Raw genomic sequence first — 25,978 nt, 5'->3', positions numbered from 1 at the left:
AATATAATCCAGGGATTCTCAGGGCAAATCTTCCAATCCAGGGTTTATCAGAAGAGCGAACATACACCAAAACCCTTATGTACTATGTTTATCAATTACATTCCATATAACTAAATATCTCTCTACAGGCTTTAACCTGTAATAACAATCCACTGTTAAACACCTATTCGCCTTAATTCTCTTTTCAACACAAATACATCAGAGCTCCTACATTTGTCATAACTTTTCATAAGAAACATTAGGTCTATAGCCTTGATCATTGTCTTGCCACCATAACCAACTGCAGCCTGCTGTGTTGAGCCTAAGCTTTCTCACAAGGAAAAAAAGGTGATAAATAAGCACTCTTTCAGTGAAAGCACATCATTTCTGCCCAATCAAACAGTATACAGTTACCAAAGGGAAGCAATATGAGTAGTAGCCTGTCACTCAGTAGAGCTTCTGGAAGTTATTTTTCAGTTCCTCACATAAGATAAGTTAAAAACTGTTCTGTCAAACTAGACCTAAAAATGCAATGGCTCGTCGTGGCGCAAATGTGTACAAAACAATTTCATAATGTTCTCAAGTAACAACGTAGCCCACTGTGTCAGGTTGCTTGGGACATCCAGCTTACATGTATAACATATCATTGTTTGATTTCATGCTTTATTGTTTAAACATACATTTTGTATCAACATGTGATTGCAGCTCTTAAAGTATTAAAGCATGCATCTACTAAATAAAATTCCAATATTTACAATGGGATAATATTGTCTTTGACAATCACTTCTTTAGCTAGTACTTCGTACGGTTGGCAGAAAAACACATTATTTTGACTACCTTCCTCCTTTGCAGGTGTCAAGCATAAATTGCAGTAATACAATAAAATATAAAATGATGGGTTTATACAGTCAATGGAGGAAAGCCAACTGTCTGCATGGCATTATTAATAATTTATAGACAGACATGTTAACTATTGCAGGAGTTGCGTATCCTTTTCCAAGCCCCAATGGGATAAGAATAATAGGCAACAAAGTGAAGAGAGTACAAATATTTAACCACATGCTCTTCATCAGTGTCAACAATATCAGGAGGCAGTGGTCCCTGGTCTTTCAAAAGAAATCACTATTCCAATTTATTAACCACAATTTTATCTTAGTAGAGAGTGTGCTTTGGTTTAACAGAAAGTGTGCGCAATAACTAAGCAGAGCTTCTTTCCCAATTCCACAAATAGAAAGATTTGTGGAGAGGAAGGCTGTGATGCCAGAAACCGGTCCCCGGAAGCTTGTTTCCTTCCCAGTATAAGAATTGGCTTGGTAGTTTGGTTTGCCCTGTTCCCATCATGCACTGGGACAGGTACAGACTAATTTGCATGTAGCCAGGTTCTGAGCTGGGATGGTGCAGTGAGCTAAAAAACGGTGATGGATTAAAACCATGATCTCTTGACTTGGTAAGAGTATTCTGCATCATTCAGAAACTCTGTCCATCACCACCCCCTTTTTCCCAAATCGATTTTATCCACACTCAGTGTGGGAGGGTATTGTTAGACGTGAGTCCCTTGCTCATTGCACCATCAGGATTCAGGCAAGCCGGGCCGACGAAGGCTGTGATGCCAGAAACCGGCCCCCGGAAGCTTGTTTCCTTCCCAGTATAAGAATTGGCTTGGTAGTTTGGTTTGCCCTGTTCCCATCATGCACTGGGACAGGTACAGACTAATTTGCATGTAGCCAGGTTCTGAGCTGGGATGGTGCAGTGAGCTAAAAAACGGTGATGGATTAAAACCATGATCTCTTGACTTGGTAAGAGTATTCTGCATCATTCAGAAACTCTGTCCATCACCACCCCCTTTTTCCCAAATCGATTTTATCCACACTCAGTGTGGGAGGGTATGCTCAGACGTGAGTCCCTTGCTCATTGCACCATCAGGATTCAGGCCAGCCGGGCCGACGAAGGCTGTTATGCCAGAAACCGGTCCCCGGAAGCTTGTTTCCTTCCCAGTATAAGAATTGGCTTGGTAGTTTGGTTTGCCCTGTTCCCATCATGCACTGGGACAGGTACAGACTAATTTGCATGTAGCCAGGTTCTGAGCTGGGATGGTGCAGTGAGCTAAAAAACGGTGATGGATTAAAACCATGATCTCTTGACTTGGTAAGAGTATTCTGCATCATTCAGAAACTCTGTCCATCACCACCCCCTTTTTCCCAAATCGATTTTATCCACACTCAGTGTGGGAGGGTATGCTCAGACGTGAGTCCCTTGCTCATTGCACCATCAGGATTCAGGCAAGCCGGGCCGACGAAGGTTGTGATGCCAGAAACCGGTCCCCGGAAGCTTGTTTCCTTCCCAGTATAAGAATTGGCTTGGTAGTTTGGTTTGCCCTGTTCCCATCATGCACTGGGACAGGTACAGACTAATTTGCATGTAGCCAGGTTCTGAGCTGGGATGGTGCAGTGAGCTAAAAAACGGTGATGGATTAAAACCATGATCTCTTGACTTGGTAAGAGTATTCTGCATCATTCAGAAACTCTGTCCATCACCACCCCCTTTTTCCCAAATCGATTTTATCCACACTCAGTGTGGGAGGGTATGCTCAGACGTGAGTCCCTTGCTCATTGCACCATCAGGATTCAGGCAAGCCGGGCCGACGAAGGTTGTGATGCCAGAAACCGGTCCCCGGAAGCTTGTTTCCTTCCCAGTATAAGAATTGGCTTGGTAGTTTGGTTTGCCCTGTTCCCATCATGCACTGGGACAGGTACAGACTAATTTGCATGTAGCCAGGTTCTGAGCTGGGATGGTGCAGTGAGCTAAAAAACGGTGATGGATTAAAACCATGATCTCTTGACTTGGTAAGAGTATTCTGCATCATTCAGAAACTCTGTCCATCACCACCCCCTTTTTCCCAAATCGATTTTATCCACACTCAGTGTGGGAGGGTATGCTCAGAAGTGAGTCCCTTGCTCATTGCACCATCAGGATTCAGGCAAGCTGGGCCAACGAAGGCTGTGATGCCAGAAACCGGTCCCCGGAAGCTTGTTTCCTTCCCAGTATAAGAATTGGTTTGGTAGTTTGGTTTGCCCTGTTCCCTGCACTGGGACAGGTACAGACTAATTTGCATGTAGCCAGGTTCTGAGCTGGGATGGTGCAGTGAGCTAAAAAACGGTGATGGATTAAAACCATGATCTCTTGACTTGGTAAGAATATTCTGCATCATTCAGAAACTCTGTCCATCACCACCCCCTTTTTCCCAAATCGAGGAATTCTCTTTAAGCATGAAAACTTTTAATGGGAACAACAAATTTAGTCTATACCTCAACACAGCTGAAGCCTACCAGAGAGTGAGGACACAAAACAGAGCAAAATGTACTTCCTAAAGAAAAGAATTAGGAGCCATATGTTAACATGCATTGGCAAAGCAAATAGGTCATGACTGAGACGCAATGGCTTAGTCAATGGTTTTAATGTCATGTCATTCCAGAAGCTGTGTAGCACGAATAAATAAGGAAAAGAAAGTCTATGATTCGGACACTGTTTTTCCGCTTTTTATTTGCAGATCAAAGTTGGATCATTAAATAGAAAAAGAAAACAATGCAAATGTTTTTTTCAAAAATCACAAGTGGGGGAGCAGCACAGAGGGAATAGGTGGAGGAAGCAACACAGCACAGATGGGGAGGCAATACAGGAGTGGCGAGGAGAATCAATGGTTGACAGGAAGAGGGAATGGGTGGGAGAAGCAACATGAAGAACGGGTAAAGCGCCGGTGCCGCGATTGCTGCAAAAGTAAAGAAATAGAAAAAAACATCTATTTCTTTACTTTTGCTATAATCACGGCACCCGCGCTTTACTTTTAAAATTAAAAGTAAAGCACAGGTGCCGCGATTATGCGAAAGTGAAACGAAACAAGCACGCAGAGGAAACGAGCATTGGCCGCGCGGCCGTGAAAGTGACATGGCCGCGCGGCCTGCGAATGTGAAAGTGATCGCGATCAACTGAGGAAAGACAGATCGCAGCTGCGCGCGTGCACGCTCACGTGCACGCAAGCTTTAGGCCACCAAAAGCCTGTGGCAGCACTTGGAAAACCCACCTACTAAATGTCTCGCAGTGCAACGCATGCGCTGACTCAGGCGAGACCTAAAAATGTAGGAATGTCTCCTTAATGTTCACAACTTAAAATAAGGTGGTGAGCTTTTCTGTTTAAAATGTCATTGTAATGCACAGTCATTGGTGGGTCTGCTTTTTCTACGCCTTGCTGGCTTCTCTTCCTGCATTTGCAGCGATTTTCAAGTTGAAAAATGACTCCTTTCTCATATAATTAATTTGGGCAGCGGGGACAATCTATCTGGGGCCAATCCAACATCCTGTGGACACAAACTGGGGCGAGTCTTGGCTGCCATCCTTTTCTATGTAATCTTGGCAGACTTTCCTCCCGTCCTTTCTTCCATCAACTCCCGTGCACCAAAGCTTGCCTCCATATTCCTTTCAAATCTCCTCTATGCTGACGACCTGGTGCTTATTAGCCGAACAAAGGTCGACCTGTAGCGTGTTCTGAATGTCACTCAAGAATACTCCACAAAACATTGTCTGTCAAGTAATATCCTGAACAGCAAAGGACCTCCAGGGGTTTGATAGGGCTTTAAGAAGGCTCCCGACCTGCCAAAATAAAATCACCTACCTTGAATATCTGTCCCAGAGACGAAGCACCCCACTACAAACCAGTGTCACAATTTAAACAGTTTCCTCTGGCATCTTGAGGCAGATTGGAATTAAACTCCTCATACGAAACCCCACCCTAACAATACAAAAGGGAGTGCCCCTCATCTTGGGACTATACCAGCTGCATCAGTTGCAGCACTACAGTAAGGCAATCACCCTTAACTGCTGTTTTAAAACTGTTCTTTGCCCAAGCTCTTTTTCGGCGTCAATTCTTTTTTCTTGGACTAGCTTACGGCCCCCAGCAGGGACACACTTCAAGTCATGACTACATTGATCCTGCCCCTACTTGGGCCAGACTGGGAAGCACAAATTTCTTTCATACAAATCTGATCTTATTGTATGCTTACACTGATAATGATAGTTCATGTTACACGTTTGGCTTAAGTTATTAATATGCAAATTGCACAGAAGGATCTTTAATACTGTACCTGGCAGACTAAGGATTTGGATGCTCCTACTCTTCTTCTGTCCAGCTGGAAAGTTTTTTACTCGTGATTTTAAGTCTTTCTTTGCAAATCTTTCTTATTGTATTTATTTATTTCCTATGATTCATATTGTAATGCTTTTAACTGATTGAACAATAAAGATTACTATTTAAAATGTCATTGTGCAAATCATGCAAAAAAGCCACAAGTGCATTACTGCATGATTTGTACTTGAGGCGTCTGTAAGAGTTGGCGCCAACGGGGAATGTGCCCTGCACTTTAAGCTTGCCAGGAGAGTACGTCAGGATTTTTTAGCTCCTATGTTTTTTAGTTTATATATTAATCAGCGTGACTCCTTCCTTGTGGATTTACGTAAGGATGTCCTGAGGGTGGTGGACAGGTATCTACCGGGCTTGCTACATGCTGACGATACTGGCCTCTTTGCACGTATGGCCAATAGTCTGTAGCACTTGCTTGACCGGTTTATTTTATTTATGGACAGTTTGGACCTGAAAACCAATTTTTAAAAGTCTTTTACCATAGTTTTCGGCCTGGCCAAAACTAAATCTAAAACTTTTACCATTTCAGGCAGACAAATTAGCATGGTAGGTAAATTCCACTAGCTGGGCCCACTATTGGACACAAAACTGAATTGCCAATTTCTTCTTAATGCCAAGGCACAGTCCCTCAACAGAGTACCACACAGCAATGAGGAGTTTTCAAGGCGGATCGGCCTACCCCCATATCAGATCAATCGTTGATCTCTGCAAAGCTAAATGTGTTTCGACAGCGAGCTTTGGTTGTGAGGTCTGGAGATACAAGGACTGTTACCGAAATCAGGTGGCACAAAACAAGTCATGGGGGTTGGCTAAATTTCGGATTATATTCATGTTTGCCTTTTAATTCTATGTTTGTCAATTTGGACCAAGAACAAATTCGAGTTTAACAGAAGGATTTTAAGTGATCGTCTTGCCCTGGATCGTGGGTTTGACATTCCGTGGGTAAATTATGTCAAATGTTCAATTTCTAAGTCTGATATTACCTGGGTTAAGAAAGCATTTTTACAACATGCCCAATAAAAAAGGGCAAAAATGGGTTTGCTTAAAAAATCTCTAATGTATTATACTATGGTCAAATCCCCAAATCCTATTGAATTATATTTGCTGCTTGTTATGGCAGTTTACCATAGGCGACTTTCAACTTATTTTTGAATTAACCTTTTTCTCCAGTGTTTAAGTGGCCTGAGTCTCCACCTTGTTCGTGTGATTCTGCTGCTATGCTTGATACCTTGCACATTGTTTATATGTATTCAAAATTGTCTAACTTTTGTTTTAAGTATATTGACCGTTGTTTTTAGCACAGAATTTTAGGCAAGTTCGACCAGCCTTACTGTACCTTCAATTCTCAAGTACACCTACTGTCTGTTTTTATGTTTCATGGTTTTTATCGAGGGTTTTCATTCCAGTGTAAGAGATGCTATATGGTTTTCTCCTCTTATCGAGGGTGAATGTTTCTCAGGTAATATAATTGTGTTTTGATGAACTTTTATGATTTATTTTATTCAAATCTAATTAAGAATAATGACTGAAAATGTCAGTGTAATGCTCTCCCACAGTCAGTCGACATGGGGGTCGGCCACCCCTTGCAGGCCTCACTTCTTGCATTTGCAGCCATTTTTAAGGAGTTGAAAAAGTACTCTTTTCTCATGAATATTACTGAGGCAGGCACCTTTTGACTCCCTATGAATGGGCATATTGTGATGCAACTGCTTAGTAGATCAGCTGCATCACAAACTGAAGGTGTGGCTGCAAACAAGTCGTTGCTGACTGGTGTACAGTGCCCCCATCCCCCTTTGTGTTTCATACACTTTGTTCATTACAAGCCACGACATCCAATGGTACCCATGAACATTTTCAATGTCTTTAGATGTTGTGACATGTATTGAACGGCTTGTCTCTCATTTTAGACAAATACAACTGTGTTTTCAGTCATTGGATATGGAGAAAATGGTCATTACTTAATTAAAAACAAATGTATATTCATAGTTTGTGCTTTTCTTGTCATGTTTGCTTTCGAGAAGTCCAGTTTAGATTTTCCACCTTACTAGTTTGTCACACTCCATTTAATCTAGAATTTGTTTTCTCTCTCCTTACAGTGACTGTATTTTTAAACACATTCACGCCCAAGTTCTACGTTGCTCTAACAGGGACTTCATCTTTCATATCTGGGCTGATATTGGTGAGCTTTTCTATATTGTTTGTGCGTATGCTTCTTCATTATTGTGTAGACTGCATTTCATTTCATTTCATTTCAAAGCTTTATTTCGACTTATATTGTCATAAAAGCAAACATACATAAACATTTCCAATAGCATGTACAAATACACAATCCAAATTCAGGATAATACATACGAAGGTCAGACCACAATAAATTATATCCCAGATATGCTTTTAAATTTTAAAAAACAAGACATATATTATAAATTAATTTAAAAGCCAGATTATGTTTTAAAACAATTCCTAAATACATATTAAAAAGGGGGAATAGATAAAATTCATGATATCTAGCCAGGCCAGGAAATGGTGTAACCAGCCTGTATACGTTACAGCTTGCAACCTTTCTGATTCCTTATGAGATACACGTTAAATAGGAATCTACTTATGCTAAACACTATTGGTTGCGAGGTATTTGACTTAAGTATGCGTTCTGCCTCTTTAAAGGACCTGATCCCCATATTTTTACATACGGGTTTAATCCAACAGTCCCTTGGTTTTTTATAAACTGGGCAGAAAAACAGTAGGTGAGCGTCATCTTCAGAACCTGAGACACTTTAGATGAAGTTGTGATATGAGTAGATGTTTGCTCGAAGTTTCTCGTGCTTATTATTTAGGCGTTGCAGAACACATTCATAAATGGGCAATGTATTTCTTCACATCTGTATCATGGTTCAATTAGTCTAATACGTTTCAGAAATGCACATAACTCTTTACTGACCAACATAATCAAACTATTTTCCACAGAATCTTCTATTTTTGGGCAAAGCCTAACAGACAGTGCAGCGGTCAGGTTGCTAAAGACTTCTTAAGGGCCATTCTGAAAGTTGACCTAGGAATACATTTCTCCCGTGGCTCACAATTTGTTTTGTCATTCATATTTGCTTGCTTTCTATTTGTTGGCTTTATTTGTTTTAGCAGCTCGTGCATGTCTTTTTCCTTCCCATGTAGTATAGCCTTTATACCACCTCTCTGTTTGGCTCCTTCTATCCTTCCACGGGTGGTCGCTTTTCAGGAACTCTTTTTGTAAAAATGTTTGTGACCTCCATTTTTGAGTTCTCCACGAGAGTGCATGTGTTTTACAGTTGTTTCCATTGTAGCTTCTCTCCTTCCTGCACTCTGTCCTCAAGCTCTGTGTACTCTAGCTTCAACATTATCCTCCTCCCTCTCGTTTCCCATGTGCTGCTCTTCTGCCTCCGTGTTGTTTATTATAGCAAACAGTAAAGCCAGGATAACGTTACTCTAAGAGTCTTTATGGCTAAGCAACTGTTTCATAGGCAAACATAATGATCCAAGTCCAAAAGCTACCTGCCAGTCATCACACAGACATTTTTGCCAGCATACAACAAAAATACAACTTAATGCATGCAGGGATTGTCTGTAAATCCATCATATTGTCTCTGGTCAGCTGTTCATGCACAGCAACACTCAGAACCCTGTCTCAGCCAGTAACATGTTCTCCTCCAATACAGTTGACAAGACCACCACAGACAGATGTCTTGGCTCTTCAGGCAAACCAGCTGGCCAGATAGTTAAACTATCAAATAAACTAGATACATGTGGTTGCGATGAAGCTGACACTTCTTTCACTGCTTGGCTCCCCATAGCACTTCATACCTCCCCTGTTCAGTTTCTAGGCGCTATAGAAAACACCGCCCTGCCCCAAAACCCTACTCTAAGCACCGCCACCACCCTACCCTAACCACCACGCTAATAGTCGCTACAACCCTGCCTAGCTCCACCACCCTAAGCACCACCATCCCCACCCTAACCACAATACTAACTACCATCTTCTGAACACCCCACCACCACCACTACAACCCTAAACACCAACTTAACATAACCTCTACCCTACTACCTCCCTACACACATTCACCCTGCCCTAAGCACCAACCTACCCTAACCACCACCACCACCTTTCCTTCCTCTTCTTGTGTTTGCCCCTCCCCTGATTACTTGTGTCCTTCCACTGCTTACTTTTCTGACACTTTTTTGTACTCCATGAGACTACATGTGGTTTACAACTGTCTTCCTTGTGTACTTCTCCCCCATGCCTCTCCATGTAATGCTTGCACTTTTGTGCTTCTCCTCTGTTTCCCTTTGCTCCACATGGCTTTTTCTAGCCAGTGTTATGTACTTGTCTTGCTGGCCTCCATGTGGCTTCTGACCCTTTCCTCTGTGACCCCCCCCCCACACCAGGGCACTCCATGTTGCTTCCACCCCACTCTTCTTGTTGCTGCTTCCTTTGGCATTTAAAAAAAAAAAATATCAATCCAGCTTGGATCAGTAAGTAAAAAGACACCCCTGCGCATTTTGTAGGTCCGTGCATGTATGGCGCACATGCCTACAAAGTGACACAGGCACTGCGGCTGCATCATAGCACATTTGTTTGGTTTCTTCTTTAGCCATGTTGCATAGCATCGCTAAAAACAATTGGCAAAGCCAAAAGTTCCAAAATGCCAGATGCATTGGCTTTGCCAATGCTTGCTGAATTCTTTAGTCAAACTGTAGATGATGCCTTTTACCGCTGTAGAAGCTAATGGGTGTTATAATTTTTCTTTTCTTGTTTTTTTTTTATCTGACAAAGCTCAGTTATGTACTTGACTCTCTCCCTCTCTCCCTCTCTCCCTCCTCCCTCCTTACTCCTCCCTCTCTCCCTCCTCCCTCCTCCCTCTCCAACACCAATTATTATATTACATTTATAAGGCGCACATCTACCCAGAGATTTCCCGGCGCCCGGGACAGATTGCAGACAGCTTTTACTGGTTCTTTTACTGGTTGAATAGCCAGGTCTTCAGGCCTTTGTGGAAGCTTTTGTGGCTTACTTCATGGCGAAGTAGGGAAGGTAGTGAGTTCCACAACATTGGTGCCAGATACGAGAATGAGCGTCCGCCCATATGTGAAAGTTTGAATCTAAGAACTATGAAGTTACCTTGGGATGAGGAGCAAAGTGGACGGTTCGGAAGATATGTCTGGGCTAGGGAGCATAGGTAATGGAGTTTGGTACCTAGCTTAATCTTATGCATACAGCATAAGGCCTTAAATTTCGGCCGTTGCTCAATCCTGAGCCAATGGAGATCATGTAAAGTGCCTGTGATGGAGGATATTTTCTGTACATGATAAAGTAGCCTGGCCGCAGAATTCTGCACCACCTGCAGCTTGCGTACTACCTCCCTTTTTGCTCCTAGATAAAGGACGTTGCCATAATCAAGCCTCGACATGATTAGGGCCTGGATGACTGTTCTTTGAGTAGATTCCGGCAGCATCCATAATATCTTACGGAGCCATTTGAGAATAGTGAAGCAAATAGAAGTGGTCTTCGCTACTTGCTGTTTCATAGTCAGCTGATCGTCAATCACTATGCCCAAATTACGTACAGTTTGTACCGATTTAAGAAGTTCACCCATTTCAGACGGCCAGTGATGCGGGCCCCAGAGATCTTTATCCTTCCCCATGATCAAGACCTCCGTCTTTCCTCCATTTAGCTTTAACCAGTTAGTGTGCATCCAGTTGGCGATTTTATACAGCCCTACCTGTAGGGATGAAACACTGGATTTGTCATTGGCGGATAGTGAAAAGAGAAGCTGGGTGTCATCCGCATAAGAGAAGATTGACAACCCAGCCTCTTCCGCGATGGTACCTAAAGGGCTGACGTAAAGATTGAATAACATAGGACTAAGTATTAATCCCTGTGGCACTCCATGAGCAGATGCATAGGTCTTGGAACAAGCAGATGGAGAGAAGACCTGAAAAGTCTTGTCGATGAGGAAGTTTTTAATCCAATCCAAAGCTGAGCCAACAATTTCCAGGGACTGGAGTGCTTTTAGAAGGGTAGGATGAGATACCGTGTCAAAGGCGGCACTCAGGTCTAATAGGATGAGTGCCACCGTTTCCCCTAATCCAGAAGCAGGCGTATTGTTTCAGTAACTCCTAAGAGAGTAGACTCTGTGGAGTAACCAGCTCTAAAGCCTGATTGGGACCCGTGTAGGATGTTATTGGATTCCACAAACCGTGTAAGCTGTTGATTCACGTGTTTTTCCAGGATCTTAGAAAAAACAGGGAGTAGGGAAATCGTGCGGAAGTTGGAAGGCTCAGCTGGAGCCACATTTGGTTTCTTCAAGAGAGGAAGAACCATTGCGTGTTTCCATTCTGCTGGTAAGGTGGCTTCCCTCAGGGAGGCATTAAGTAGATCCATGACGATCCTTAATGAGGAGGAATTACGTTTTTGAAAAATATTGACTAGAATTTGGTCATTAGGAGAACCTGATTTGAGACTATTTAGAATGGCATTGAAAGATAAAGGGTCTAAGGGTTGCCAGTTTGTTATTTTCATGGTAGAAGCCGAGTCAGAGAACCAGACTGGGCTGTTAGTCACAAGTGGGGGATGGATTCATTAAGTGCTGTTCCTTATTAGTAGTTGCTGACTCAAGTTCTGCATAGATCTTTTCTTTTTCGATGAAGAACTTCGCCACAACTTCACAGTGTGCTTCATCAAGTGCAGGGGGTATCGGTTGACAAGTTGCTCCCGAGGGATCTCCAACTAATTTAAACAGGACTTTTGCATTATTTTGTACTGATATGATAGTTTTGTTCACATATTCCACACACGCTGCTTTACATAGGGAATTATATTCTCTTTTAGCAGTTTTATAACACTGCTTAGATTCCATGGCAGGAGCGGAGGCTTCCGATTAGGCTTATCTTTCTCCATTTTATTACTCCAGCAGCTCTTTTACACCAACATCATTCATTATCTGAACTACATTTCCCATGAACACAGGGGAAAATGAACAGTAAAAATGTCCAAACAACATTATCCAATCCCGTGTCAGATTGCCTCATATCCACCCCTGCGGGCGCTCTATCCTCTTCTTTCTTCTCTGCTCCAGCAGCATTCAGATGAGTGCTCTCTTATTTCCTTTTGTTTTAATGGTTTAGCGGTGATTGTGCCGGTTTATCGAAACGTTGCCCTTTGCCTCGCACCGCTCCCTTCGCGGTGCCGAGTTTCAGTCAGGCTCTTTGAGGGGTGCGGCCTCCCGCCGCTAGTGGACTGCGTGCCTGAGCGCTCTCGCTCCATTGCGAGCGTACCCCCCAGGCGGCTGCGAGTCGTCTAGTTCCGCTCGAAGGACATCGGCGGTTTAGACGGACTCGCGCGCTGCGGGGGACGATGCGCTTGATTGTTTTCAGAGCGCTTGGGCTGAGTTTTGTTTAAAGAGCCCCTGCCTGGAGCCTGAACACACACGCTGCGTGTAAGACCCCAGTATTATTTGCACTGCATTTGAACACACGCGCTGTGTGTAAGTGATCATATTGATATCAGGACCGGCCCAGGCAGGCTGCAAGGTTTTTTCCCTCAGAATATGGAGGGTGATTGGTCCTGCTTTCTACAGTATTCCAATCCCGTGTGGGCTGAGTGTTTCAGGGTACTGCCCTTGTTTTATCCCCTGTGTGTGTTCGAATTTGATCATATGTTTCATGATGGAGTATGATGAGTATTATGAGGAGGAAGATGAGGTGATCTACTTACCTGTTGATGACCATTTTTGCCATGTTATGGATTCCTCTATTCTTAAAGCGGTTTCGCAGGTGGTTGTGCCTCTGGAGAAGAGGATAAACATGCTTCAGACTCAATGTCAACCCCTCGCACAGAGGGAGGGTCTCGTGGGGTCCTGGGGAATGCGAATGTGGCCATCTCTACGGAGCGCCGCAGATCCATTCTCATTAAAATCGATCCCAAGTTAGGGGAGTTGGCCACATCTGAGGCAGGACCGGTCGCGGAGGGTAATCTCTTTGGAGATCCCTTCGTCAAGGAACTTGGCAAGTTCGTCAATACTTTTAACTCCTTAGACAAAGCCCAGTCAATCAAATGCATTTTTTCCCCGTGTGTTTTTGGCGCAGCCGGTCGTGGCAGGGGGCGCTCGGCCGGCCGACCCTATAGTAGAGCCTCCTTCAGACAAGGCGAATCCAACAGAGGGCAGTATCAGGATCCTGACAAGTTCGGGAACTTCTACCCGACTAGGGGTTTTTCCCTGTCGCAGAGGTGGCAGATGCAGAGGAGACGGAGGTCACAACTATCCAAAAGGTGAGAGTTCAACCCGCAAAGGGTGTGCGGTTGTGGGGCAGACTCCAGTATTTTCTTCCCAGATGATCTTTACTTACCTCCAACACTTGGGTCTGGCAAACCGTAAAAGGGTTTCAAATCGAGTACTCCGACACCCCTATCCAGCCCCTCCGACCCAGGCCTATAACCTTTTCTCCGGATCAGAGAGTGTTGATAGACAACGAGATATCGGACCTACTAATGAAAGGTGCGATTGTTCCCTCCACTTTACACCCCCGGGGGTTTCTCGGCAACATTTTCTTAGTGGAAAAACGAGATGGGGGCTATCGTCCAGTGATAAATCTCAAAGAATTCAACGGGTGGCTCACATACCACCATTTCAAGATGGAGGGCATCCACCTCCTACGGGATTTGCTACAGGAAGGGGACTGGATGGTCCGGCTGGATCTGAAGGATGCGTACCTTACGATCCCAATTTTTGCGCCTCACAGACGGTTTCTTCAGTTCCAGTGGGGCCCACAGATCTTCGAATTCACCTCCCTTCCTTTTGGACTGTCTTCCGCTCCGTGGTGTTTCACCAAGGTGATGAAGACTGTGGTGGAGCGTCTCCGTTCGAAGGGCATCCGGTTAATAATTTATTTGGACGACATACTCATTATAAGTCAATGTCCGCGAAGGCTGATTTCTCACTTAAGCCAGGCAGTGTCCCTCTTGGAGTCACTGGGGTTCGTTATCAACGAGGCCAAATTGGATCTTCTTCCTTCCCAGAGGATGCAATTTCTGGGATTCACGGTAGACTCGGTGGCGGCCACCTTGTCCCTGCCCTCCCAGAAGCTGTCCAAGATCAGACGCGAACTGAAGCGCACTCTGGTGAGGCCCACAATTCTGCTTCGACATCTGGCCAGAGTAGTGGGCATTCTTTCATCGTCGATTCAGGTGATATTTCCGGGCCCTTTGCACTACAGGGCCCTTCAGCGTCTCAAAGCCTTCCACTTGCGCAAAGGTCTCACCTACTCACAAGCGGTAGTTCTCACGGAGGAAGCACGGACGGAGTTGCAATGGTGGGTCGAGCATATGGAGGCTTGGGACGGCAGAGCGATTTTCAGTTCCAAACCGGATCTTGCAATCGAATCTGATGCCAGTGGCTCGGGTTGGGGCGCTCGTTGCGGCGAAGTGTCTACAGGCGGAAGATGGTCCTCGTCAGAGAGAGCCCTCCACATCAACTGTTTGGAGTTGATGGCGGGTTCGTTTGCAGTAAAGTGCTGGACGAAGGACAAGATCCAAACTTGCGTTCTACTCAAGATTGACAATGTGGCAGCGGTGCGCTACATCAACCATCCCGGGGGGACTCGATTGACAGCATTGTCCAACCTCGCCCGCGAACTCTGGGAGTATTGTCTGGCCAATCAGATTTCCCTGTCGGCGGAACATCTTCTGGGATCGGCCAACCAGGTGGCGGACTGGTGCTCTCGCCACTGGAAGAACACCAGCCTCTGGCAACTCCATCCCAATGTTTTCAGAGAAATCCAGTCCCGATGGGGCCCGTTCTCAGTAGACCTCTTCGCGTCTCGGTTGGACACACAACTGCCGAGGTATTACAGTTGGCGGCCGGACCCGCAGGCATTGGCGGTGGATGCGTTTCTTCAGGATCGGAGCAAGGAGCGGGGATATGCGTTTCCCCCCTTTGCGATGATCATGAGAGTATCCACCCAGGTGAGGAGACAACAGGCGGACCTAGTACTGATTTCCCCGACATGGAGGTCGCAAGTCTGGTTTCCGGTTCTGATGGAACTTTCCTGGGATTTTCCAATCCCTCTACCCCTCAGTCTGCATCTTCTCAAAGATCGTCAAGGGAATCCTCACCACCTTCTGACCACGGGCAGTCTACGTCTGATGGCCTGGCGGGTTACAGGCAACGTTGGAAAGTCCCAGGCCTTTCACAGCACGCTGCCATGTTGCTCGCAAAATCCTGGGCTGACAGCACCAATAAGAGATACCGTTCAGCCTGGTCTCGATGGAGTGGTTGGTGTATGCAACAACAGGTGGATCCGGTGGGGGTGGATGTTGTCCACATCCTTAATTTTCTAGCCTCCCTCGCAAGAGAGGGGTTGACCTATCGGTCAGTTAACACCTTTTGCTCAGCGATCTCGGTGGGCCACATTCCATTGGACAATCGCCCGGTGGGGGAGCATCCTTTAGTCTGCAAATTGTTAAGGGGTATTAGATTGTCTACTCCCCCAGAGCCACGTTACTCAGTATTATAGGATGTTAACAAAGTTTTGCTCCTGTTTCGTTCGTGGCCCTCTAACAAATATCTATCACGCAAACAGATGTCAGCCAAGCTAGCCATGTTGCTGTGTTTGATTTCTTGTCGAAGAGTTTCGGATGTGAGCTCTAGACCTCTCAGGTCGGGTTTTTACTCCGGAAGGAGTTACCTTTTACATTTCCAGACGTACTAAGTGCAATTCACGACCGGTGTCCTATCCTGCATTTCCCGACGATCCCAAACTCTGTGTGGTTCGAGCTCTCAAAGCCTATGAGGTAGCAACGATAGATGTACGCCCTCAGGGTGTCAAACAGTTGTTTATTTGTCTAACGAAACCACACGGGGCGGTGTCGTCCCCTACTATTTCACAATGGGTGCGCTGGGTTATGCAGGAAGCTGGTATCGATATTTCCCGGTTTGGAGCACATTCCGTCAGGGGTGCAATGGCGTCAAAGGCGTTTACCCTGGGAGCACGGCTGGAGGATATTTTAAATGCCACGGACTGGTCCTCAGACTCCACCTTCAAAAGATTCTACTTTAAACCTGTGGTATCCCTGGGTTCTTTAGTAGTGGATACGCTTTAAACTAGCCTAATCAGAAGCCTCCGCTCCTGCCATAGAATGCAAAATTTCCTAGCTAACGTGCAGGAAAGTTTCAATTCTATTAAGGAGGCGGAGGCGAGGATTAGCCCACCCGAACTTCAATCTAACCCTCCCAGAAATCTATGTTCCGATGGTGAGTAAACTCTTTATGGGAATCTTTTGTTACAGACTATGATAATGTTAACGTTATTGATTCAGTACTGTGCCCTGATGACATACTATGCAATATTGTATTGGGAGGTAACTCCTATACGCTTAATTAGTCTCTTCTTCCGTAGGTTTAGATTCTGGTAAACAGGAGTAAGTGGAGGACTACCATGAAAGAGTCGCAGGAAGAAAGAGGAGGATAGAGCGCCCGCAGGGGAGGATATGAGGCAATCTGACACGGGATTGGATAATATTGTTTGGACATTTTTACTGTTCATTTTCCCCTGTGTTCATGGGAAATGTAGTTCAGATAATGAATGATGTTGGTGTAAAAGAGCTGCTGGAGTAATAAAATGGAGAAAGATAAGCCTAATCCTCGCCTCCGCCTCCTTAATAGAATTGAAACTTTCCTGCATGTTAGCTATGAAATTTTGCATTCTAAGGCATAATCCTTCCTCCAACATCTTTCTAAAGCCTTACATTTTGTTTTTTCAACTTTAAATTTTTCGGTGAACCATGGGGCAGGAGCACGGTGATTATTTAATTTCTTAAGTGAAATGGGAAAACAGGTGTTCACAAAAGCTCTTATCCAAGTGTGGATGGCCGCTGCGTCTGAGATCTGAATGGAAGACGAATCGGGGATATTGCTCACAAGGTGTTGATTTAGGGAGTCAATATCTAGTTTCTTCCAATTTCTGCTCCTAACTTTGGGTGAGGAGATGGTCGAGCTATTAGGCAGTGAATCGAACACCAACTTAAAGTTTACTAAAAAATGGTCAGACCAGAGTAAGGGCAGGGCTTTTTGGCTAAAAATATTGGGTATATTACAAAATATGGGGTCAAGCAAGTGGCCACCCCTGTGAGTAGGACCCGAATTGCAGAGTGGTATGTTCATGGCTTCTAGATCGGCAATCAAGCTTGAGACAATCTTGCATGTAGGATCGTCAAAGTGAATATTAAGGACGCCCACGATGGTAAAATTGGCTGCATTGAGTAGAAAAGGGGCAATGATGTCAGGAAAGCTTGCCGCCCATGGCCCTGCTGCACCAGGGGGAGGATACATCAGGAAGCCGGTCAGTGTGAACTGGGAAGTAAGGAGTAGTCTAAAGAAACCAGCTTCACAACCTCCACAAGGTGGTGTCTCCCATTTACACGAATAATCTTTTTTAAAGATAATCTCGATACCGCCACCGATTTTATCTCCTCGGTCTTTCCTAACAATTGTGTAGGTTGGCGGTAAGGCCACTGCAATATCAGGGCTGGAGCTTTCGTGTAGCCATGTTTCCATAAGGAAGATTGCATCTGGCTGAGGCTGTGAATTATAAAGAAGATCAAAAATATCCTCCTTATGTTTAGCGAGGGATCTGCAATTTAGGTTAAAAAATGTAAACTCTTTGGGTTGGGTTTGATAGTTCTTCCCCCAGCTGATAGTTGGATAAAACCAAGTGGCAGTATTCTGTGACTGTGGTTTCTTGTATGAAGGAGTGCAGGTGAAATTACAATAGGGGCATGATAAAATGGGGCGGTCGAGTTTGAAAGAAATGCAGTCAGCTTCTGGTCTCTTTCGCAGACCATATAGGAAACTGGGGACATATTTCTTTACCGTTTTAGGAACAGGGGCAGGGCTTGTGATCCCTGGCCCCGGTCGGACGCGGGCGGGCGCAGACGAGCTTGCCTTAGGCGCGCCGCAGGCGCGTCCGCTGCGCGAAGTGAGAGGCATGTAATTAAAGCCTCCAAGTCAGCTGTCTGCTGACATCAGTGCTCCGCCCCCCCCTGTCCCCTCCCGAAAGATGGCAGACCGCTGCTCCCTCCACAACAATCGGGCAAGCTCGTGGTGGACCGGGGAGCAAGCGGCAAAGAGAGCAGGTAGGGAAGTGTGCAGTTAAATAAAAACAATACGCCCAAGGAAAAGGAATTTTAAAAATCGCCACAGCTAGCGTTACCGCATCCTGCAGTCTCATGACCAATAAAAGACTGTGTGTTATATAGGCACTAGTGGTACTGACTTAGTGTGGGCGGGTGGAAGGGGCAGGGTGGGCAGCCAACAGCATGCATGGTACAGTGTAGTAAGTGTGGGCCTGTACCTGCAGCAGAGAGCTCCTCCTGTTAGAGTGACGTAAGCGTATTGTCCACTGTGCGGGTAACATTCAGGAATGTCCACGTGGTTTCTGGTAATAACAATGAATGGTACTAAAATGCCCATAAAGAAGTTGTGATCATGTTGGTGGTAAGACAGTGTAAACAACTTGGCGGTGAATGAGCAGTGCTGGGGACAACGTACCGTGCAGTACAATTTTGACAGAAACATCTGACAGCATTAAATAGTATCAGTGCGTAGTGACACTTTGCTAATCTAAATAATTATGTTGTGAGTAAACATCCTGATGGTAGTAACTTGAATTAGTATCTCTGTCGGTGTGCATGTCCACTCTCAAGCATGCAGTGAAGTCAATTTATTGCGCCATTCAACGTACAGTGCAGCACTTCTAAGTAGCTGCAATGAAGAGTCGGCGTGCAGTAATGTTTAAACTAGCAGTAATGGGGTCAGGTGGATTATCATTAGGAAGCGCGTCTGTCATTATCCACTGCACCCTTCTTGTCAATGTAAAGTAATGACCCCAGCCCACCAAGGCCTTTTACCAGATCACTGATGAGCTGCTCCACTAGTCCCACTCCTGGGCTGGTTCTAATCTCGGGTATGGGGTCCTTGGGAGCCTCCGTCCTGCTGATGTTCCTGATCCCCTCCAGGATGCTTTCGGCCAGCTCCAAGTAACCCGGCCAGAGACGCTCCGGTGAACTGCACGGGAAGACACCGCAGGGGCCCCACATAGGGACTCAGAGGTAGGAGCAGAACCTCTGGAAGAGGGGCACCTGACAGAAGCCACGGTTTAGGAGTTCCATTCACGACCGGCTCCACGTGGCCCTTTTCTTGTCACCCATGCTCCTCTGTGTTTCTCCCCTGCCGGTCTCTCCTCCTCAGAGGTCCCCCCCCCCCCCCCCCCCCTCCTAGGCTGCCTGATATGTCTTTCGATTTTGTCCCAGGTTCGCCGGAACTCCCGCAAAGAGGAGTGTCAAGACATCTTAACACGAGGCTGAAACCCAGCCTCGAGTCTTCCGAGGTCATGTTTCCCTCGCTCACCGTAACAGTGATGAAGACCGCGCTGTAGTCCACTGTAAACAAGCGCGGTACCCAAAGTGCTGTGAAAATAAAGTGAGCGCGGTGTCCCTAGCGGGCGCCACGCATATTAATGTAATAAATAAAAAACATACAACTTAATTGCCTACAGTCCCAGCAGCCCTGAAAACTTCTAGATACACTGGGCGACTGAAAGTTTAAACTAATATCCACTGCTTGTTAGTGATCATTAACCAGATACAATTTGTCTGTAATTTCAGCACTTCCGGCTCGCAGAAGAAACCTATCTCAATTGAGAGACAATGGTAAATTTGTAAAGTGGCGCCGTATTGGAGCATTGGTGAACACGAAGCCAATCCGCACATACTTGAGTCATGGACCAGGGGACGAAGAGCTATCTGGGCCCAGGCAAGGGAACTGCTGCTGTCGGTCGGATCATTCTGGATCAGAAGAGAAGGGGAAGCCGGGGGAAGTGTAGGGGGAGGGGCAGCGCAAAGTAGGGCTGATCTCGGGTGCTGTGAGTGATTGATGGTCATACGACAACTAATATTTATGTGCTAACTGTAGGAGAGTAGGATGGTGGCTCTGCATAATAATTATACCCTTGTGTGTCGGGTATTAATGGTATCGCTTGAGGTGACGTAACTGTGCTGAGTTAAAGGGCTCACCATTGCGGGAAGGCAGCTGCTTGTTTATATTTGCATCGCGCTTTCAATTTAAGTGAAAGCGCAATGCAAAAATAAACACGGGGCTGAGTGAAACAGATGTGTTCACACTTACACGCCCTATATAGATAAGAAATTGCTTCACGACAGCCGTGAAGCAGACGACCCAGTCCGGATGGGCCGGACGAAAATGAGAAAGGGCGGTAACGAAAAAGCATCCTTTTCAATGGGAAGCCAGCGTTTAGCATAAACGCTGACAGGACCCGATGAAAATGATGGGCGGGTCTTCAAGTCCTCTTCTGAAATCTCCTCATACACAATATCTCTTGCAGAGCCAGCAGCGCTGCAACGCTAGGCGAGACCTAAAAAATAACCACTCTTTATCTAAATCAAACCAGACCAAAACGACAAAAACCCAACATACACAGATCAAGATATCACTTTAAAAAGGTTTAAAACACTTCAGTCCATATATAACTATGCCGGGTCTGGTGGCTTAGTGGACTTATGCGCGCACTGCAGGGGCCTGTGTTTGACCTCATGGTCACAGGCTCAAATCCCAGCAGGTCCACTTTCATCTTTCTGAGGTCGGAAAAATGAGTACCATTGTGTTGGGTAACAATAAACATCTGTTATTCAGCACCAAGACACCCATGGTGAACGTGCGCTTTACAAATACACGTTATGTTATGCGTCACTTTTCGTGCAAAGTACCTGGGATGCGTCAAAATCGCAAGCCGAAAATACTCGGGGGAGGTGAGGAGCCGGAAAGCAAAGCGACGCGTCCATTCCTTACACGCAGGGAAGGTGATGCGTCGGTTCCTTGCTCCCAGGGGAGGTGATGTGTTGGTTCCTTACCGCTATGAAGGGGAGGTGATGCATCGGTTCCTTATTGTGAGAAGAGGTGATGCGTTGGTTTCTTACTGCGTGGGGAGGTGATGCGTCATTTCTCCGGACGTGCTGCCTCGGTTCCTTACTGAAGCCCAGCGTCGCTGTAGACTTGGCGCATAGGTGTGATGCGTGGAAAATCCAGACACACTGGAGTTGATGCGGCTGTGGTAGAACAGGTGCTGTATTGATTCTTCTAACCGTGAGCAGGTGATGTGTCAATTCCTTCAGCTGCACAATAGGGCCTGCGTCGGAGTTGGTGCGAGGGCCTCGGATGTCGGAGACACAGTGTTCTGGACTCTGGCTGCGGCGGTTCTTCTGGCTGCGAACAGGCGATGCGTCAATATTTTCTGCTGCTGCGAAGCATTGGTTTTTCAGCAGCATGGCAAGCTTGTGGTGGAAAAAACTGCGTTGAAGGGCGATGCTTGGATTTTCAGCTCTTCTTGCAGCAGAAGCCTCATCAAAGGGCCCAGAACTGGAATTGGCACCACGCGGCAGGTCAGAACTCCCAGCAGAGGAGTTCAGGGACTGCAGAGGAAGTCTTTGATGGACCTGAGACTTCTTAACAGGCTACAAGCACACACAAGCCCTTGGAAAATCTTCTCAAGCAGGATAGCAAAGCAAAAGTCCAGTCCTTGGTCTCTCCCTGACAGAAGCAGCAACTGCCGGGCAACCCAGAAAAAGGGGCAGTACTCCTCCTGACAGCTCTCCAGCTCTTCCTCTTGGCAGAGTCTCTTCTTGATCCAAAAGTGTTCTAAAAATGTGGGGTTACAGGTCCAATTCTTATACCCATTTTGCCTTTGAAGTAGACATACTTCAAAGGATAGTCTTTGTAGTGCACAGATCCTGCCTTCCCCTGCCTTGGCTCCAGGCACACAACAGAGGGGTGGACAGGCACATCCCTATTCAGGTGTCAGTGACAACTCCTCCCAACACTCTAGCTCAGGAAGGCCCATCAGCCGGGTGATGGGCCATCAGGATATGCAGGGCACACCTCTTCTCCCTTTGTATGACTGTCTAGAGTGAATGCATAAACAACCCAGCTATCATTCTAAACCAGACGTTGATTCCACAGGGAGGCAGATGCACAAATGGTGAAGAAAGAAAATGCCCACTTTCTAAAAGTGGCATCTTCAATCACACAAATTTAAGACCACCTTCACTAAAAGATGTATTTTGAAATCCTTGGTTCAGGGAACCCAACCTCCAAATCCCGATCTTTTCACAATTGAAAGTTACACTTGTAAGATGTTACAAGGCAGCTCCAATGATAACCTATGGGAGTGATAGTCCTTGCAATAGTGAAAAACGAAATTGCCATTATTTCACTATCAGGACAGGCAAAACACATCAGTACATGTCCTACCTTTCACCTACACTGCACCCTCCCAATGGGGCTAACTTGGGTCTTACTTAGGGGTGCCTTACATGTAGAAAAAGAGAAGGTTAGGACCTGGCAAGTGGGTGCACTTGCCAGGTCGACATGGCAGTTAAAAACTGCACTCACAGATCCTACTGTGACAGGTCTGAGACATGTTTGCAGGGCTATTCATTTGAGTGGCACAATCAGTGCTGCAGGCCCACTAGTAGCATTCGATTTACAGGCCCCGGGCACACACAACACACATCATCCGAAACAAAAAGACATGGGAAAACATCTAACATGTGTCCCCACCCCCCAGGTGAAAGTGGGGAAAACTACCCAACCTCATGGGAGTACTTTTCATTAAAGTGGAAAACCTGGACAGACAGACCATCAACATAGGCATGTTCTGTGCCAGATCTGTGTTCCACCGTAAAGTCCATTCCCTGTAGGGAGATGGATCACCACAACAGTTGTGTGTTCTCACCCCTCATCTGCCTTAACCATCTGAGGGGTCTGTGGTGTGTCTGTACTTAGAAGTGAGCCCCAAACAAGTAGGGTCTTGGCTTCTGCACGGCCTAGACCACAGCAAAAGTGTCCTTTCAATTGCACTCCACCTCTGTTCCCGGGGAAGTACCCTCCTACTGATGAAAGCTACTGGTTGATCTAGGCCCTCTTAGTTTAGCTGTGAAATCATGGCTCCCACACTATGCTCTGAGGCATAAGTCTGCACCACAAACTCTTTGGAGAAGTCAGGAGCCTTGAGCACGGGCGCTGTGCACAAGACCTCCCCCAGGGTATCAAAAATGGTCTGACATCCCTCAGTCCAGATCACCGGACGTGGCTGCTTCCAGGAAGTCAGCTCAGTCACGGGAGCAACAATGGTGCCATACCCCTTGACAAACCTGCAGTAGTACCCGGTGAGACCTAAAAAGGCTCTCACCTCTTTATGGGTCTTGGGGGGGGAGGGGCGGCTGCCCAAACCAGAATGATACCAATCTTGGGTATCGATCTTGGGTTGTAGGGGCGCACCAGACTACTTCCTACCTGGTGCCCCAAGTATACCACAGATCCCTGCCCTATCTGGCACTTACTGGCATTGATAGTGAGGCCTGCCTACTGCAGGGCCTGCAACATTCCCAGCGGTGGTGCAAGTGATTTTCCCTACTGGAACTGAACACTACAGTTTCATCCAGGTAGTCAGCACTGAAATCCTCCAGCCCAGCCAGGACCTGGTTGACCAACCTCTGAAAGGTGGCAGGGGCATTCTTCAAGCCAAAGGACATAACCGGAACTTGCTCCCCTCTGGTGTTGAAAACGCTAACCTCTCCTGTGCCCCCTCGGTCAAGGCAATCTGCTAGTACCCAGACGTTCAATCAAACGGACTGAGGAACATGGCAGCTCCCAACCAATCAATGAGCTCAGAGGATGGGGTGGGTGTCGGTCTTCGTGACAGCATTGAGTCCTTGGTTGTCCACACAGAACCGTAGTTCTGGAGTGGCACCGGGCGCAGCAGCTTTGGGAACGAAGACCACTGGGTTGGACCAAGGACTGCTGGAGGGCTGAATCACCTTGAGGTCTAACATCTTGGACACCTCCTCCTAGATGCTAGCCTTCACTCTGTCAAATGGTAAATCTTGTGCTTCACAGGTGGACTGTCCCCAGTGTCAATATTGTACGTGCACCAATGGGTGACACCTGGGGTGTGTAAGAACATGGTGGCAAACTTCCCCAGCAACTGACAATATTCACCCTGCTGCTCCAGGGTCAGTGTAGGGGAGAGGACAACGCCTTCCAGTGACCCATCCTGGTCCTTGGCAGACAGGAGGTCAGGGAGAGGTTCAGTCTCCTCTTTCACCCCATCATCAGTAGCCAAGAGTATGTTTAATTCAGACCTCTCAAAATGGGGTTTGAGGTGGGTCATGTGCAGGACCCTCAAGGGCTCCTAGGAGTCCGCAAGCCCACCAGGTATGTCACATCACTCTTGTGCTCCTTCATCTTATAGACCACTTGTCTTGTAGAGCATGGAGCTCTACTGGCTCGATATTCCCACACTTCCTGACCAGGCTGAAACTCAACCATTGTGGTATTCTGGTCATACCAGCATTTCATGTCCTCCTGGCTTGCTTCTAGGTTTGCGTGAGTGAGTTTCCTGAAGCGGGCTGTCTGGTTTCGGTAGGCCAGCATGTAGCCAATTCAATCTTGGGGGGGGGCTTCCTGGGAGCTTACTCCCAGCCCTTCTTGCCCAAACTGAGAGGTCTTCTGACAGGGTGCCCGTACAACAGTTTAAAGGGGGTAAAACCAACCCCTTTCTGTGGTACCTCTGCTGCAGATCGGCGCATATAAAATCTCCCTGCTTCCACAGACAGAGTAAATCTACAGTCACACGCACATACATACATCATACGCTAGGGCCCATCACACTGAAACTCATACTATTTACTCTATCCACACTGAATAAAGAGACAAACCTAAACCAATCTGCATCTACAATGAGGTCAATGCAACCATAAAGTTATTGCCCTGAGTCATGATTTTAAACATAGGAAATACATTTGGAACTCAATAAATGACAAGAAATGAACACCCAACACTGTAATTCAAACAAATGCTTATTTATCTAAATTAATTCAAATGAAAGTCAATCATTAGCAAAATCATTATTCTCATAGTTACCTATTCTAGCTAAATGGGTCAGGACAGGTCTCTCGGTAAAGTCTCTCGAGCTGCCGTCCTCAGCATAGGTTCAGTAAGAAGTCCAAACGCATGTGAACGCAAAGAACGCGATGGACGCAATGGAAACCCAAAGAATGAACGAACACAGACCCTCTCTAGTCTAACATATTTATAGGAAAAATAACAAATAAAAGTAACAAACAAATGTTGAATATCCGTTGAGCCGCTGAGCAGAGCGAGCAGGAAAGGATGTCACTCAGTTACATTTAGGAAACCTCCGCTCAGGAAAAATCACAAAATAAAAAGACGGAAGAAGGAAACTCAAGTTTGCAAATGTATCTTTCGTAAATATTCTTTCCTTGATATCTTAGCAGAGCCACCGCAGACTAGTTATTGTTCATTGTGACTTTATCCTTGTCCAAGGGCAGCTGGAATCGTTCCCAGAGCTACTGTACTCACGGAAAACTTTCTAACCAGGCAAAGGCTGCAGTCAGGTGACTCTCGACCATGTTCAGCAAGGCCTCCCATCAAAATTCAATCACTCGAGTGCAGGCTGTAAAAGGCAGCCATCTTGTTTTAGGCCAAAACGGACCATCTTAATTAAAAGAAACACAAAACAACGTTACCACAGCATAATGATTAAACAGTGTTAATCCCCACTAATACCCATATGTGTGTGTAATTATCTAGCCTTCTGCAACGCAATAAAGCATTAGTACACGTTATTTTAAAAAGCGTTTGTGCTTTAAACAAATAGCACTTTGCAACATTCATCTATTTAGAACCGCAC

At 46.0% G+C, this 25,978-nt stretch overlaps 1 pseudogene; it reads left to right on the top strand.

Annotated features, from left to right (window-relative positions):
- LOC146870104 (suppressor of tumorigenicity 7 protein homolog) overlaps positions 1-25,978 on the top strand; it is a 777,381-nt pseudogene that overhangs the window by 68,131 nt on the left and 683,272 nt on the right.

The sequence above is a fragment of the Triturus cristatus genome, chromosome 1_1, assembly GCF_964204655.1.
Source record: "Triturus cristatus chromosome 1_1, aTriCri1.1, whole genome shotgun sequence".
In the NCBI taxonomy this organism is placed as follows: domain Eukaryota; kingdom Metazoa; phylum Chordata; class Amphibia; order Caudata; family Salamandridae; genus Triturus; species Triturus cristatus.
The sequence above is the reverse complement of the archived record's forward strand: the minus strand, read 5'-3'. Positions and strand labels throughout refer to the sequence as shown.